The sequence below is a fragment of the Molossus molossus genome, unplaced genomic scaffold (assembly GCF_014108415.1).
Source record: "Molossus molossus isolate mMolMol1 unplaced genomic scaffold, mMolMol1.p scaffold_m16_p_7, whole genome shotgun sequence".
NCBI classification, from domain to species: Eukaryota; Metazoa; Chordata; class Mammalia; order Chiroptera; family Molossidae; genus Molossus; species Molossus molossus.
The window spans coordinates 107,204,645-107,220,017 of NW_023425401.1; the positions used below are offsets into that span (position 1 = coordinate 107,204,645).

At 54.6% G+C, this 15,373-nt stretch overlaps 1 protein-coding gene across 1 annotated transcript in view; it reads left to right on the forward strand.

Moving 5' to 3' along the window:
- Positions 1-15,373, forward strand: part of CNTNAP2 (contactin associated protein 2) — a 1,693,809-nt gene that overhangs the window by 1,488,475 nt on the left and 189,961 nt on the right. The window lies entirely within an intron of this gene.

Here is a 15,373-nt window from a genome sequence, read left to right on the forward strand (position 1 = left end):
TTCCATCCGAACGAATAAAAAGGGTAGTATGCTTTAGATTGTAAAAAGTCAACAAGCAGAAATTTTGAAAAGTCAACAAATGGTGGTTATTCTAAGAAACAAGTATGGCCCTGGCCAGTTTGGTTCAGCGGTTAGAGCATCAGCCTGCGGTCCAGAGAGACCCGGGTTCGGTTCCCGCTAAGGGCACGTACCTCGGTTGCAGTTTGTCCCCGGCCCTGGTTGGTTGTGCGGGTGACAGCCACTCGATGTGTCCCTTTCACGTCGATGTTTCTCTCTCTCTCTCCCTCCCTCCCACTCTATCTGAACAAAAAATGGAAAAAAAAAAATGTCCTCAGGTGAGGATTAAAAAAAAGAAAGAAAGAAAGAAAAAGTGTGTAGGATGTAAGAAAAACATAAAGGGAACTCGAGATTGGGGAGATTTCTTGTCCATTCCAGAGGCGGGGAGCTGTCAGGCCCCCCGGAGAATGGGGGTGTGTGCTGTGCTTCGCTCCAGGCCTGCAGGGGTGACAGGCGGGCGGGTCCCCAGGGCTGCATTCTGGAACGGAGGGGAGGCTGCCGCCCAAGGACAGAAGGGCTTCTGCCACGGCCCCCAGCCCAGCTGTTTCGTTTCGAGGGGAAGAGGGCTTTGAGGTCGTTTCGCTGCGGCTCAAAAGCTGCGCGGAGAACGCGCCCCGCTCTCGCTCCCTCGGGGAAGCTCCGATGTCTCGGGGTCCTGGGGGGAGCGGAATGTGGTCACGACGGCAGCTGCACAGCGGCCTCAAGTCGCGCTGGGGGAAGAGGAGGACGCAGGGCGGGGCCTCTCCCCGCCTGCTGGGGAGCTTGTGGAGAACCCCTGAACGGAAAAAGCAAGAAGAGGGCATGAATGACGTCTGAGATGTGCAGAGAGGGTCACAGAGAAGAAAGGACCCGGGTCTCCATTCATTTTTAAATCAAGCTTTGGTTCTGTATCTGCCTCCTGACAACACGGATCAACAGTTTAATTGATCATCCTCCCCATCCTCTCCGCCACAGTGCTGGTTGCACTTAGCACGATTTCTAAGTAGAATAAAACACGGTGGCGCTCATTATACCGTCTGTGGGGGTTAAATAAAAACCAATAGCGTGGTCCACATGTTTAAATGCGAAGAATTATTCTGTATTAACAGGTGGCTCTTCAGTGTTTCCCAAAACAGGTGTATTTCAAGGCTGTGTTTTAAAAAAGGAAAAACTGAGCCCTGTGGTTCAAATGTACTGAGCAGCACGGGGTGTGTACTCCTCTCCGAGAACCACAATACACCGCGAGACATCCTGCAGGGGGAAACAACAAACCTGTTTAACATGTTTGAATCCAGCATTTCTCATACGACTTCGACCATCACCGCTGACATTCCAGAAGTCTGGACCCAGCTGTCTATTGAGTGTACTTGGGAGGGACTTGACTAACCAATCTATGTAGTGTGAGAAGTTACCACGTTCCTGAGCCATTAACAGCTCATGCGTTTGAAAGACCATTAGCATAAAAACGGAATCGCGACGCTAGAAAGCTGGGGCCAGAGGTCCTGTCCTCAGACATTTGTTGATTGTACAGGCAACACAGGGACAAACTCACCCTGACCCACCTGGGAAGGAGGAAGGGGGATGGGTTCACACCTGTGACCACACCCACCAGAGGGTCCACAATGCCTTTAAATGCAGCAGGGAGAATACTGTCCGTAGGGTTGTTGAAACTGGTAAAAACAGGCAGAGGGAGGTGGGGAGGTGCACAGGCTTTGGATTCAGACCGACCCACTCTTACGACCCACGCGAACTTGAGCAAGTTCCCTGATCTCTCCAAGTCTCAACTGCCCCATCTGCAAAGGGGGACAGCAGGGCCTATTTGGGGGGCTTTCATGAAACTGCCTGGCCGTTGAACCACAGAGGGAGCTGTCCATTAATTATCAGCGGTTGTGTTGCATCATCATCGTCTCTACGAACAGTAGCATTTTTGTTCACCGTGACTAGGAAGAAGGAAAACTACAGCTCAATGTCATCGCAGGCAGAGGGGGTCGACTCGGCCGCCAGGATTTGTAACGCGTGTTGCTAAGTAGGTCTGGGTTCCGAAAGCTGTCCGGTTGGCTCCACGGAGGACGACGTGGGGGTGGGGATGAGCGCTAAGGGACACCGAGCAATGGGGAAGAAGAACAGGGGACGACAGAGAGACAGCTTGGAGGTGCAGTGGCAGAATGTGGCATCTGGTTGCCCGTGGGCATAGACGTTGTGGCTCAGAATAGGCCTGGAGCCTCCTCACACTGGCCTCCTCCGTGAACAGTGATGCCTTTCAGATGAAGGCCACAGGAGGAGCAACCTCCGGGTGTAGGCGAGGACTTTGGTTTGATCGTCCTGGCTTCTGGCAGGAGATCTGAAGAGAGGCACCTGTTGCTGGAATTCTGGCTCTGAGCCCCGGGACGCGGGCCAGAGGTCTGCTGGAGACCTGGGTGATGGTATCGAGGGGAGAATGGTGGAGGCCCCGCAGAGAGACCGTGGGACCAGAGAAGAGCCAGAGGGGCATTTGGGGAGCCCTGGGGAACACAAATACTAGAAGATAGAGCAGTGGAACCAATGGACGGCCCAGTGGTAAACGGGAAGGAAGAGAACCAGAGAGAGTAACGTCCTGAGATCCTGAGTAGCCAGCATCGAAGCCAAGAGGAGAGGCTGTAGACCAAGTCTCTGCACACCCTCCCTGCTGGGTCACAGACTGAACCCCAAGTCCTGTTTTCCCCGAGACTCATAGAGAAGCCACATTCTGCTCTCACCACGAAGCGCTCTCTGGTGAAGGAGGCAAAGTCCTTCTCATCCAAGCTGATGGACCGTCTCTGTCAGTGTCCAGCCTGGCCCTGCTCGCTGAGACCTACATCAGGGGCCAGGCAGGACTTCTTGACTCGGGCCTGTGTCCTCAGTGTGAGGCCTCCGATCGGCTGTGCCAATAACATGATTGGATGTCACTGTTCACCCTTCAGTGGTCAGAATTAGCCAGACCTCTAAGTGATCGGAGAGACCCATAGATTCCAGATCCCTGTTTCTGAAACTTCTGTCGTTTCCAGAAAGTGCTGAGGTCCTCCTCAAGAGAGCAGGTTCTCGAGCCCGGGACGGAGCGACTCCAAACAGCTGGGAGTATGGCTCAGAAAGCTGCATTTTCAGCAAGCTCACAGATTTCCTTCGTGCCCAATAAAGTCTGTGCGCGGATGATTATAAAAGAATTGAAGATCAAGTTGCAACACGCAGAAAGAGCATGACCCGGGGAAAAGAATCTGGAGGGGGAAATGCCTGTTTCTCATGGGGAATAATCCTTAACAGAATTGGGATGCTCTGTGGAAACTAATCAGGTCCGGTCTCTTGTCTCCCAAATTATTTCTGTGAACGGTTCCTCCCTTCCTGTTCCCAGTCTTCTGATTAATGCCCAGTGGGATGCTTTCTCGTTTCTCAAGCATGTGAAACAGAGCGAGAGAAAATGTTCCCGTGGATTTTCTTCCAAGAAAGATATTTTCAAGTTTAGTTTTAAGAGGAAAAGCCATGAAATAGTTTAACCTTTCCAATGGAGTGTGGCGAGTTGCATCCGCACTGTTATTTTTTTTCCTTGTTGTCGTTAAGCACATTTCACCGTGCACGTCATTTTTCTCAAGTGTAAAAACGGACCCTTTTTTCCTACTTCAAAGTATCAATGTCTAAGTTCAGTCTCGCAGGTAAACTTTGATGACTTGGTTCTCATGAGTGGAGAAAATTAGAATAGTTTATGCTCCGTGGTGTTATTCTAACATGGTCTCCTTATTCATCATGATTTGGAAGCTGTACGTGTGTGTGCGTGTATGTGTTTGTGCGTGCATGTGTGTGTGCACGTGTGTGCATGTGTGTGCATGTGTGTGCATGTGTGTATGTGTGTGCATATGTGTGTCCGTGTGCATGCTTATGTGTATGTGTCCATGTATGTGTGTGCACGTGTGTGCACGTGTGTGCATGTGTGTATGCATGCATGTGTGTATGTGTCCATGTGTGTGTGCATGTGTGTGCGCACATGTCTGTGTGTGCTTGTGCATGTATGTGCATGCATGTGTGCACGTGTGTGCATGCCTGTGTCCGCGTGCATGCATATGTGTATGTGTCCATGTGTTGTGTGCACATGTTTGCGCGTATGTACATGCATGTGTGCATGTGTGTGTCCGTGTGCATGCATGTGTGTGTGTGTCCATGTATGTGTGTGTGTGTGCGCACGTGTCTGTGTGTGCTTGTGTGTGTGCGTGTGTGTGTGCGTGCACACACGCACTGCCAGTGAAACATAGATCCTGGCTGAAAGGCATCAACTAGATCATTATAAGTATAAATATAGACCGTGAATACAGAAATATTTATCTCCCCCCTGGGCTGATACTTGAAATCAGAGCATTCAAGATGAACTAGTGTGGATCTGAAAGGCACTTTCCTCTTCAAGAGTTCCTTACTGAAGTAGTGAAAAACCAGAGGCGAAGAATTACTAAGCCATGATCAGCCGCCACCCCCGACGGCTCCGTGGACTGACGTCTGCCAGCAGGGTGGGGAAGGTGGAGTGAGAGATTGGGGTCACACGCGATAAAAGGGCAGCAAAGCCACTATTATCTTCCTAAAGTCTCTCAAATGGGCAACTCTCCCCATTGCCACAGACGCCTGCGCTGTGAAGGCACCCAGCCTCCAAGGACCTGTCCTCAGGCAGCGGAACACAAGCCTTACCCCGAGAGTAAAACTGCACCCCCCTGGGAAAGATCAAGACCCTACTCCCCCGGAGAGGACTGAAAAGCCACCAGCCCCCCTGAGAGCGGAGGAGAGATGGGAGCCGGGGCAGCCTCCCCGGGTGAATCCGTCCCAGCACCCAGCCCTCCCCTCACTGAGACGGCTGGAGAAGGCCTCTCCCAGCCGACCAGAGCAGGGTGGTTACGCACGATAAACGTCACTGCGAAGTGTCATGGCACAGGCTTCAGGTCACGTGGGAAGACCGTACCCTTCACATGCGGTCTAACCGCGCTCGACCGACATTGCGCGTCTGTCGACGGCTTCTTTGTGGGAACAGGACGTGAGAAAGCCGAACCGGCCCAGCCGACTTCGGAACAGCTGGCTCCTTCACATGCGCTTTCTGCCTCCGTGGTACCGATCCCTGCGTGTGTCATGCGGAGCCAGAAAGGGTGTCATTTGGCAATGATATTGGGGGGGGGGATCACAAATTTTTTGACAGTGCATATCAGAGACTTGGTTGTAAAGAATCAATAAGAATATCTTCAGTCCTTTTGTCATATAAGGTCAGTTTGAGGCTTCTCCTTCTCAGTAGCTTCAGAAACATGACTCAGCTCGTCACGTCCCTGATGTAATAACAAGGCTTGATGGAGCCAAGTAGCAACTCTGTCTCCACGTAGACACTGAGCTTTGGGAGCCTTCCTTGGCTGTCAGACTACAGGACCCGCAGCTCCCAAACAGATGGACCCGAGGTGGTACGTCCATTCATGCCTTCATTCCTAGGGCACCTGCTATGTGCCAAGCAGGGTGTAGGCATAGAAACCCAGCAGAGGCAAAGTGCGTGCATGGACCTCATATCTCAGTCCAGGAAGGAGAGTCGATACATAAGTGAACCTGCCGTCTAAGAGGATACTTTAAATAATGATACATGCTATACAAAATGAAATCAGCCCTGGCCAGTTTGGCTCAGCGGTTAGAGCGTCGGCCTGCGGTCCTGAGAGACCTGGGTTCGGTTCCCGCTAAGGGCACGTACTTCGGTTGCAGTTTGTCCCCGGCCCTGGTTGGTCGTGCGGGTGGCAGCCACTCGATGTGTCCCTTCACGTCGATGTTTCTCTCTCTCTCTCCCTTCCTCTCTCTCCCTCCCACTCTATCTGTACAAAAAATGGAAAAATATCCTCGGGTGAGGATTAAAAAAAAAAAAATGAAATCAACAGGGAATGGCCGAGGGTGACTTCAGGTTGGCTTTCCCACTTCTTTGAGGAGGTGACTGGTTTCGGAGTGATGAGCAGAAGCCAGTCCGGTAGAGATCTCTGGGAAGCACTGTAGGAAGAAGAAACAGGTCCTGAGACTGGAGCAAGTTTGGCATGTTGAGGAACAGAAAGGCTGGTGTGGCTGCAGCCTACTGAGCAAGGGGGAGCGTGCACCAGGGTATCAGAAGCAGAGACAAACCTCAGCCCTTCCGTGGAGTCTGGGGCTGGGCATGATGAAGAGTAGGCGCTCAGTAGGGACAGGAAGCAAAACGAGGTCCTATCCCCCCCCCCCCCTGCCTTGCCGCCTGCCCCGCCCAGGCCACCTGGGTCTCTCCCGAGCCCTCGTCAGCTGACATCTGAAGACAGGTCCGCAGTAGCGTCTTCGGGAAAGCGCAGCCTGAGATCCCGCAGGGATGCTTGGAGGGCCGGTGCGCTCCTGAATGAGGAGGCGAGGGTCGTGGGGAAGCGCAAAGGAGTTGCTTTATTTTCTGAAGCGGCGGCACGTTTTTGTGGAAGGAACGCTGGTCCTGAAGCCATGAGATTTTGGTGTGAAAGGAAACCCACATTAACCTTTCCCTCAGTTCCCTCAGACGAAAAGGGAGGTAATACTAGTGCTTCAGATGATGCGGGGAGGGTTCGCTAGGTGAGATAACGCCTGTGTTAAACATTGCTTGGAACATAGTTTGATCGATTTTTAGCTGCTATCAATGACTCATAATAACCCTGTGGAGTTGACTGTTAATAAGTGCTCGTAACTTGACGAAGTCCCGAATCTTAATGGAGGAAGTATTGGTGAAGAAAAGTGTGCTCGTGACCAGTGAGAATGCATTGTAAGAAGAAACCTTCATAGCATGTTAGTTAGTTAGTTAGTTAGTTAGTTAGTTAGTTAGTTAGTTAGTTAGGCATTGGTAGTTTATAGGTCAGAAATGCCTCGGGAACCTTACCCTTTCTTAGCATGAGGAACAACATCCCTTCTTCCCATTGCAGCTACCGAATGGGTTCAGGGTCAGGCCCAGAGACCTACAGTCCAAATGCAGAAGCTGAGACCTCCTGTAATTCACCTACATAGTGCTGACATGCATTCTTGTAAAAAACAGCACAGTAGCCTGGCTGGTTTGGCTCAGAGGTGAGAACGTCAGCCCTCAGAGCAAAGAGTCCCGGGTTCGATTGCGGCCCAGGGCATGCACCTCTATTGCAGTTTGTCCCCGGCCCTGTTCATGGTCGTGCAAGAGGCAGCCAATCCATGTGTCTCTCTCACATTGATGTTTCTCTCCCCCCCACCCCGACTCTCTCTGAAGATATCTGGAAAATTATCCTTGGGGGGAATCTAAGCTTTACTTGCAGCTCACACGGGCGTCAAAGGTCATGTCAGTCCCAGAACAGAGCAGTCTTCAGTCCCCCCGCAGCCCCCCACTCGGTGCCCGGGCGTCTGTCCTGGGCCGCTACCCACCCAGCCTGTTCTCCCCGAGAACTCCCCCTTCCGGCTGCCTGCACTCTGCCCTCTGCCTCTCCACCCTCTTTCCTTCTTCCCTTTCTCTTCTCTCCTCTGCACTCTTTCACAAACACACACACGTGTATGTGTGTTATGTGTGTGTGTGTGCCCATAAGTGCATCAGGTGCGTATGCCTTTTAACTAAAGGGAGCTGCAGCGTGCATTTTATTCTGAAAAGTCGAGAATGCGCGTAAGTCTGTTTCACTGCTTATGCCGCACTGTGGTCTGTTCTCCTGAATATACCACTAGATTCATCGTTGTGGTAGTTTCCTTTTTTTTCTGTTAAAAGCTCTTTAAACATTTGCAAACCACTTAAACACCAAATTAAAAAGATGTGTGTGTGTGCATGTGTGCATGTGCGTGTACGTGTGTGTTGCGTGTGTGTGCATGTGTGCTGTGCGTGCATGTGTGCATTGTGTGTGCATGTGTGCGCGTGTGTGCATGTGCCTATGTGCGTGCGTATGTGCATGTGTGTGCGTGTGTGGTGTGCTCCACTTGTGGGGGAGGATGGAAGGTGAAGGAGAAACTCAAGTGGATTGAAATCAGCACTAAAGTGACCATTCTCCAACACCAAATGTACTTGAAATTTATCCCCCTGCCTCGGTAGGTAAATCTGTTCTTGAAACAATAAATCCCCACACACGTCCCATAAAGTTTTGCAGGGTGGAATGTGTCACCGTCCGCCGGCATGCATCCGGGGGCGGGTTGGAAAGCCTGGCTCCCCCCACCCCTGGGCTCAGCAGAGGTCAGCCGGCCTGCGCCCCGAGCCGCTGTGCTCTGCCGGCTGCCAAACCCTCGGAGCCACTGCTTCCCGGACGCCGTTATACCGCCATCCGCCGGGCTCGAGGCAGCACAACCGGCGGCACCTGCTGCAGCGGTTAAAACTTGAACGTGTGCTTTTCTTATCCAAATTCACTTCTTAAAATCCTGAGGTTCCCACGCAGCTCAGCTCTGGGCGGGCGGCCTTCCCGCTGCTCCCAATAACCTCCGAGGCAAGGCTGAGACGCCCCAGCTGGAGTGCACAGTGTGGTCGCGGGAAATGTCAGTGCAGCCCTGGCCGGTTTGGCTCAGTGGTTAGAGCGTCGGCCTGCGGACTAAAGAGCTGTGGGTTCAGTTCCGGTCAAGGGCACGTGCTCAGTTGTGGGTCGTGTGGAAGGCAGCCCATCACCCCCCGCCCCTCCCTCCACTCTAGCTGAAGATAAATGGAAAAATATCCTTGGGTGAGGATTTAAAAAGAAAGAAAATGTAGGGGCGACCACGAGAGAGCATGAATCAGTATTGCACTACCCTGGCGTGTGCCTCTGTGCCACGTTCTGATCAACGCGCGTGGAGGGGGCCCGCCGCGTGGGGTGGCAGCGGGGTCTCTACTCTATGCCATGGCCCCGGCAGACCTGCAGAGGTGTCTGTGTGCCCCCCGGGGCGCTGCACCCCCAGCCTTGCCTTTCTGTGAAGATGCTACTCAGGCATGTCAGCCACGTTGCACCCCTTACTCAGTCTGTCCTGCCTTCAGACACATTCCCAGAGTCCTCTGAAATCAAAACTGCTCCAGGTCAGCCTGTCCAATGCCAAGGCCGTCACCTTAACACCTGTTTCAATCGCGGGACACGAGGTTAGAAAATCCCTGCTCGTATTCACCCGGAATTCCTTTTCACGACCTTACCCCCGGGGGGCGGCAGCAGACTCAGGGTCTGTGCCCCCAGCTCCACCCGAGGAAGACCGCAGCAAAGACTGTCACGGGAACATGGGACCGTGGCCCCGACGTGCTCTTTCATCTTTAATGCCCTAAAGCTGCTTTAGGTGTGGACGCGCTGTTTTTATATTCGACGTTATGGTCACTTAGCCACTGGATGGAATCTGGCTCCAGGCCGTGTCCCTATTGTCCCTTCTCGAGTATCCACGAGTGGTCAGGAAACACCAGCCTGGTGTGCGTACATCCAGACCGCCCATCTCAGCTCTACATTCAGAGTCCGTTGTTTTCCATGATTACACGTACATCCAGGCATAAAGCAACGGTTTGCCGCCCTGGCCGGTTTGGCTCAGCGGTTAGAGCGTCGGCCCACAGTCCAGAGAGTCCCGGGTTCGGTTCCTGCTAAGGGCACGTACCTCGGTTGCAGTTTGTCCCCGGCCCCAGTTGGGGTCGTGTGGATGGCAACCACTCGATGTGTCTCTCTCACAGTGATGTTTCTCTTCTTCCTCCATTTCTCCCTCCTACTCTATCTGAAGATAAATGCAAAAAAAAAAAAAAAGAATAAAAATACATATTTTTTAAAAAATGGTTTGCGTTTTTACGGTTTTCTGGTATTTCGTGATGCTGCTGTACCCCCCTTACAACAACTCTGTTGACAAAGGAACTGTGTTCCTAAGTTAGAAATAAAGAGACGGCGCTCTTGGCTGACGCCAGCCCTCTCCCGGAGACGTGGGGACTGTGGTCGTTCTTGGAGGGAGAGCGATGCGTCTGTGAGTAGGGCATCTTCTCATTTCCCACGATGAGAGGAGCCCGGAAGAAAACCGACTTGTTTCACATAATGTGGATCGTATCAATCCCTTTCTCCACCGGGGAGAGCATTTGCAGGTTCCCGTCCACCGTCCTGCGGCAACAGGAGGTCTTTCTCCACCTTGTCCTCACCGAATGGATTCGATATAAGACCTGTTTCTCTGTGGAGGTGGGGCTCTGGGCTTTGGGGCCTGTCATGCATCAGCGCTGTCTCGAATGGCAGCATCCGTCCTCCACGCCGTGGTCCAATGTGGGCAAATGCATCGCGGTCGGTTACAATTCCACTGTGACCTTTCTCCAGGACACCTGGGCAGACGACAGCATGGGAACATAACGGCGCAATTATATGGAGAGAACGTGGTAAGAGGAGGCAGATACCAATGGGAGACACAGCAGTGGCACCCATGGGCCGGCCACCCTCAGAGCCACCCTTGGCCACCAGAAGGCAGGCTCAGACCCCGTGGTTGCGCACAGGGCTTGCGGTGTGTCCTGCAGGCGTCTGGAACCATGACGGGGGAGGGGGGGTCTCACCCATGACAGTGAAACGCTTAGTTGTGCATTTTAGAGAGATTTCTCTGTTAGCTTTGCAAAGTCTGGATGACGATAAACAACACCGGAGTTCAGGTGGCATCCAGGTGGGAGGGGACAGCCAGGGCCCCGGGAGGAATGGGCACGGCAGAATATTTCGGAGGCGTGGCTATCAGGCCTTGGAGGCTGATTGGACGCCCATGCTTCTGGCTGGAGTGGCAAAGGGGGCAGCTGCAGTGCAGAGCATACCACACAGAGTGAACGTGGAGAAAAATGCGTTCGCCTTCCGTCAGAGTTTAAGGAAGCTACGCGCAGACAGGCTGTCCCGTAAGAAATGCATACCTCAATCTTGACGTCACAGTAGAGATGTAACTGTATGCATTCGCTTGGGAATTAGTGGCCTGGGATTAGTACTTGGAATCATGAAAGGGGGTGCAATGGCTCAGGGAAAGTAATGAGAGTGGAAGATTTACCCCTGGGACAGGCACACAAGAGTTTCGAAGTTGGACAGTCCCACCCTGGCCGGTTTAGCTCAGCTGTTAGAGCGTCAGCCTGTGGTCCCGAGAGACCCGGGTTCAGTTCCCGCTAAGGGCTTGTACCTCAGGTGCAGTTTGTCCCCGGCCCTGGTTGGGTCGTGCGGGTGGCAGCCACTCGATGGGTCCCTTTCACGTCAATGTTTCTCTCTCTCCCTCCCACTCTATCTGAACAAAAAAATCAAAAAATGTCCTCGGATAAGGATAAAAAAAATAAAATAAAAGTTGGACAGTCCCGAGAGTCGCCCTCCCATGGCCATGTCTATGTACTGCATGACTTATGAAACATTTTTCCCTTCAACCTCCACCTAGTGGCTATAATAAATGTGTTCCCCGCCCTCCAGATGCAGGACAGGGGGCTTGCCCCCCCCCCCCCAGTCCTTTATTCAGTGTGGTCTGAGAGAGCCAGGCTTGCTATCCCCTCGTCCTTTGGAATCGGGAACACAGAAACCTTTGGGGTTAGCGCAAGACTGACGTTCGCGTAAAGAACAAGCCCACGTATTTCCAGTGCACACCTGGTTGTCCATCTCTCCACTTTGGGTTGTTAATTTTTCACGCGGAACCCCAATACACGCAGGAGGGCGAGTGTACATTAGGCATCACTAGCAGCCGCAATGAGGAGCATCTGAGGAAATGTCAGGATCGGGTGTGGGGTCCCTGAGGAGCTCGACAAGGAGACTTAGACCCGCCGCCCACCTCCAAGCATCCGAGTACACACAGCGTTTCCAGCGCTCAAAGTGAACGGAATGACCTCTGAAGCACCCCTACATTTACATGGACCGTCGACAGGGTCGACATAGGCGTTTCCGTGACTGACTAGGAACAAGCCACTTTTATCTCACACACACACACACACACACACCCGTGGCCTGGCCGTGGACCACGGCACAGGAGGCCTCCGGAGCCGCTCCACCTTGGGGGTTTCACCATCACACGTGCCTTTTCTCGGGGGACGCTCTTACATGCTGGCTCCTCCCCCAGGTTTATGACAGCCCGCCTCTGGGCTGTAGCAGGGACAGGCCTTCTGGAGAGGAGGGAACTGCAGAGAGACCAGCTGACTCCAGACAGCATTTCAACCTGCACCTGTTCGTTCTCACCTGCCCCATGAGGCGAGGCCGGGAGCTGGCCAGAGCACCGCCTGCCTTTCCTGAAGGTACCAGACATTTAATCACGGGAATAACTTCCGTCTCCCCATGAGGACGTCTCTGCCAACGGAGCACACATGAGGGGATCATCTGGTTTCTTGTCGTCGATGTCACCCAGCCGTAGTAAGCGACCCCAGCGCCCACGCAAATCTCTAGCCTTTGGGTCACTGACACTTTTCAGAGTAACCGGCCTTCTCCTCCGGCTAAGTGTTTTCCACGTTGCAAAGCGCTCGCCACCGAAAGCTGAAGCCACAGAAGCCTCTGGGTCTGTGGTCTGGGACATGCCGCTTTGGAGAGGGTGGGGAGCGAGGGGGACGAGCCCCCTGGGGTCCAGACCACCCGGCAGTCACGCACTCAACCAACACAGCCGGCAGAGTCTGCACGCCCTCCTCTCCGCCGACGGACAGGTGCCGGCTCGCTCGGCCTCCGCCTGGTCCCCTTCCCTGAGCACCTGCCTCCCTCGGAGGGGACGGAAGACCCCGGGGTGCGTCCCCATTCCCAGGGCTCGTCTCCGCCTGTCAGCCCTGCGACCTGGCTTCGTTCGCATACGACTTCCTCCAGCATCTGGGTCACTCCCTTACTCGCTCAGTCGCTCTTCCTTTCATCAGATTTTCACTTATTGGCCACTCGACACGTGCGTCTATCACACTGCGAGGTGCCAGGGTCGTTCCCACGGGTGCGTCCCGGACGGAACCTTCTCCAGGTCAGCAAGGAGATGAAGAAATGGGAGCACGCGGTCCTGAAGGACAGGGAACAGAGCGGGGAGGACAGGACGAACGGGCGGAGGGGGGTCCGAGGTGGCCGACGGCTGGAGGAGGCAGGATGCACAGAGGGCTGTCGCCCAGCCTGCTGCTTCCCCTCGGGAAGTCCCCGCGGGGGTGCGGGGGCTCAGGAGGCGCCTTGGGTCTGTTGACTTGCTGCTCACCTGGTGAAGGAAGGAGCCCCATCCCGTCCTCCCCCTCGGCCAGGCCCTGGGACCCTGGGACGGGGACTCCGTGATACTGAAGTCATGCGCCCACGTGCTGGTGACTGACAACGTGTGCTGAACGTTTACTTTGTGTTCCGCCCCGGCGGCATCGTCTCCCGTGATTCCCGACGCCCGGGGAGAGTTGCTGTTGTAGCTCCAGGTACAGAGCAGGAAACGGGGGTAGAGGAAATGGAGCGATGTGGCCAGCGTCACCCGGGGGGTGAGGAAGCCAGACTGTCTGATTCGGGAGCCTGCAGAGGGACCCCTCCACGGCAGCTCTGCGCACCACGGACGGGCCAAGTGCTCGAGTCCGCCTGCTCTCATCCCTGCCCGCCCTGCCTGCGTCCTCAGGTCCCCGCCCAGCCGGCACGCCCCTCGCAGGGGGGCTCAGCCTGCCCCGTGGCCAGTCGCTCCTTGTACAAGACGATCCGTACGTGCAGACGGTTGGCAGGCAGCTGAGAAGCAAGCCGCAGCCCCCGGGGGTTCGGGGTTAGACTGTATTGCACCTCAGTGTAACCAGAAGTCTGTCTTCGCTGTTCGGGGAGAGTCGGGGAGGGGCGCAGGAGGGCGGGCTGGTGGAAGTGCCCAGTCCTCATTCGGGAAGGTCAGCGAAGGACATCTAAGATGCTTAGATTCCTAAGTATCTACGCAGGCAGCCTTTAGAGATACAGGACATCGTGTGTCCAGTTAAAGGTGCAGAAGTTGTTACGAAGTTGGGTTTGGTGCGGGGAGGGGGGAGGCGGGAACGGCCTTTGGCTCTGCCTTCTGGCCCCACCGGACTCTGCAAACTGCGTCCGTGCAACAATGTTTCGTTAGGAGTTAAAATCGGGCTTCCTGCCCATCAGAACGTATCCTTAGCAATGCTGAGCCCGGAATCCCACACCAGGGATGGTGACACGGGAAACGGGTGCGGAAGGGCTCGGACAGAGATGCTGCGTTTTCTCCGGATGAGCCCCCGAGGTCTGAGAGAGGACGTCTCAGCCCGGCCCGGTTGGTGGCTCCGGCTGGAGGTTCCTCCCGGGCTCCTCTCGCCCCAGGAGCGGAGCCCAAACCCTGCCCAGGACGCGTTTCAAAAGCTGCTCACACTGGGGAACCTTATGCCGAGTGAAGTGAACCCGTCAGCGAAGACGAGGACCATGTGACTTCGCTCCTGTGTGGAATCTACTGAACAAACTGAGCTGACAAGCAAAATAGAGACAGACTCACAAACAGAGAGCAGGCAGACAGCTCTGGTGGGCGCAGGGGCGTGGGAGGGGGTATTGAACAAAAAAATAAACAAAAAGAGAGAGAACTCACGGCCTGGGACAACCGGGTGGTGATTGCGGGGGGCGGGGGAGGTGGTGGAGGGCATAGAAGGGATCAAAGGTGATGGGAAAAATACCATAATAATTAAAAATTAGGAAATAAATAGAAAGTTTCTCACGTGCCCGGGTCCTTTGCCAGTCTGCAGAGCCATCAGCCTCTCCCGCCTGAGGCCCAGCCTTCCCTGACTGCTGCCTGGCCCGGGCTGGGTGCCCGCCCTCTTCCACCTGCCTGGGTATCGGTGCTGCCGACTGGCCCCTGCCGGCTCCGATGTGTGTTTCGGCTCCTGCCCTGCCCATTCCCAACCCGGCCCCTCTGCCTGTCCACACTGGCCATCCCTGCCCCCTGCCTGGTCGCAAGTCCTTGCCGGACAGCGAGTCTCTTACGGCCCACGTGGTATTCTCACCAACGTCCCTCCACCCTCCACACCACTGACCTTGATCGCAAGGACACACTGCAGCTGCTTCCGTCGCCCCAAGGCTGCGAGGACATCCGTCCCGCGAATGTGTGGCATTGTCCAGGGAGCTCTGCGGGGGTCCGAGGAAGTTAGGTCGTGGGTCGGGAGAACAGCGACGTGCTGGCGGACGCCGTGTCCAGCCAGCGGTGGGTGCGAGAGCCTTAGCTTCGGTGTCTCTTTAGCTGGTACCTTCAGTGCCCTGGTGACTCGCAAGTGGGTTTTGTCCCATGAGGAGCTGAATGTCGTTGAGAGAGGCAGCACTTCACTGACTCGCCGATTTAATAGCTGTTTACTGAGCACTTACTTTGTTCCGGGGCCCAAGGTGACGGAGCAGAAATGGTTTGGAAACAAACAACAGTGATGCCAGCAGCTCCTGCATGTTACCTCGTTACACCCCAGAACCCCAGGGATCGGGCCCCAGACGCCTCCGAACAGGCCTTCCACGTTCATCAGGGCGTAGACCTGCCCGTGCAAAGCTTTAAGCCCACACCC